The sequence below is a fragment of the Scyliorhinus canicula genome, chromosome 30 (genome assembly GCF_902713615.1).
Source record: "Scyliorhinus canicula chromosome 30, sScyCan1.1, whole genome shotgun sequence".
Lineage (NCBI taxonomy): Eukaryota > Metazoa > Chordata > Chondrichthyes > Carcharhiniformes > Scyliorhinidae > Scyliorhinus > Scyliorhinus canicula.
Genome location: NC_052175.1, coordinates 6,642,715 through 6,645,140, shown reverse-complemented (window position 1 = coordinate 6,645,140; position 2,426 = coordinate 6,642,715).

Sequence of the window (2,426 nt, the reverse complement as noted above, 5' to 3'; positions counted from 1 at the left end):
ATTTTATTGATGTGTTCAAAATTCTGAACAAATTTGACAGGGTAAAGAAGGATATTATCTTTCCATTAGTTGGTATGTCAGTGGCTCGCAGTCACGATTTCAAGATGATCAGCAAGACAGCTCGGAGTGAGATGAGGAGAAAAATCTTCACAGAGAGTTCTGGGGATTGGAAAGCGCTGATTGGGAGAGTGGTGGAGGTGAATTCCGGAGACGCTTTCAAAAGAGTGCTTGATATGTATTTGAAAATTGTGTATTTAGAGGGCTATGAAGATAGATAAGGTTTGATAAGGTTCCCCACGGTCGGCTATTGCAGAAAATACGGAGGCTGGGGATTGAGGGTGATTTAGAGATGTGGATCAGAAATTGGCTAGTTGAAAGAAGACAGAGAGTGGTGGTTGATGGGAAATGTTCAGAATGGAGTTCAGTTACGAGTGGCGTACCACAAGGATCTGTTCTGGGGCCGTTGCTGTTTGTCATTTTTATAAATGACCTAGAGGAGGGAGCAGAAGGATGGGTAAGTAAATTTGCAGACGACACTAAAGTCGGTGGAGTTGTAGACAGTGCGGAAGGATGTTGCAGGTTACAGAGGGACATAGATAAGATGCAGAGCTGGGCTGAGAGGTGGCAAATGGAGTTTAATGTGGAGAAGTGTGAGGTGATTCACTTTGGAAAGAATAACAGGAATGCGGAATATTTGGCTAATGGTAAAATTCTTGGTAGTGTGGATGAGCAGAGGGATCTCGGTGTTCATGTACATAGATCCCTGAAAGTTGCCACCCAGGTTGATAGGGTTGTGAAGAAGGCCTATGGTGTGATGGCCTTTATTGGTAGAGGGATTGAGTTCCGGAACCATGAGGTCATGTTGCAGTTGTACAAAACTCTAGTACGGCCGCATTTGGAGTATTGCGTACAGTTCTGGTCGCCCCATTATAGGAAGGACGTAGAAGCTTTGGAACGGGTGCAGAGGAGATTTACCAGGATGTTGCCTGGTATGGAGGGAAAATCTTATGAGGAAAGGCTGATGGACTTGAGGTTGTTTTCGTTAGAGAGAAGAAGGTTAAGAGGTGACCTAATAGAGGCATACAAAATGATCAGAGGGTTAGATAGGGTGGACAACGAGAGCCTTCTCCCGCGGATGGAGGTGGCTATCACGAGGGGACATAGCCTTAAATTGAAGGGTAATAGATATAGGACAGAGGTCAGAGGTGGGTTTTTTACGCAAAGAGTGGTGAGGCCGTGGAATGCCCTACCTGCAACAGTAGTGAACTCGCCAACATTGAGGGCATTTAAAAGTTTATTGGATAAGCATATGGATGATAAGGGCATAGTGTAGGTTAGATGGCCTTTAGTTTTTTTCCATGTCGGTGCAACATTGAGGGCCGAAGGGCCTGTACTGCGCTGTATCGTTCTATGTTCTATGTTCTATGTTCTATAGGGCGGGGGAATGTGACTAAATGTGACTAAATGGGTTGCTCTTTTGGGAACGGGTGCAGACACGTTGAGTCGAATGGCTGTGAATTACAACCTAACAAGCAAACAGACTCTAACCTCGCTCCCCTTTCCCCAGTTCCCTCCTCTTACACCCGAACCCCACTAACCACACTCCCCTTTCCCCTATTCCCCTCTCCTCCCTTCCCTTCCCTCCGTTATATTCCCTCCTGTTTCCCCGTTATGCCCCCTCCCTCCTATTTCCCCTTTATCCTCCTTCCCCTTCCACCCTCTACACTCCCTCCCCTTTACCAAGTTCCCTCCCTTCCTTCCACTCCCTCCTCTGCCCTCCCTCCCCTTGCACACTCTACCCTCCCTAACGCTCCCCCAGTTTCCTCCCCCCTTTCCCTCTCCACTCTCTCCACTTCCCCCTCTCCCTTCCCCGTTACAAATTGACACAACCGGGTGTTTATGTGGAGACATGGATTTTCTTGACGCTTGTGTTGAAATGAGTAAACACATTTTATTGCAAGAAATCTGCAAAAATGTTTAAGTTGTTAAATGTCATTCTTCGGCCGATCAAATTAAATATTAAGTTAAATGTTAACTGTGTCAATGTTTGGTATTTATAAAATTATTTTTGAGATTAAATGATTGTCATTAAGCTTTCCAATCTTCTGCAAATGTCTTACTGAAACATCAAAACACACCATGTAATACAGAGGAAATTATAAATGAATGAGATCGTTGAAATAAACAAAGCAGAACCATTGTTTATACGGGTAACAAAGCGGCCCACTGGTTAGAACTGCTGCCTCACAACATTCATGTCCAATTCGCAATGTGGGTGACTGTCTGGTGTGTGTACCTGATAACCGTGTATTCATGGTTTTCCTGGAACGACAGAATAGCACCAAATAATTACGACAGTTCAGAAGGAGGCCCATCCAGTCCGCATCGACCCTCTCAAGGAGCACTCTATCTGGACAGCGAAAAAC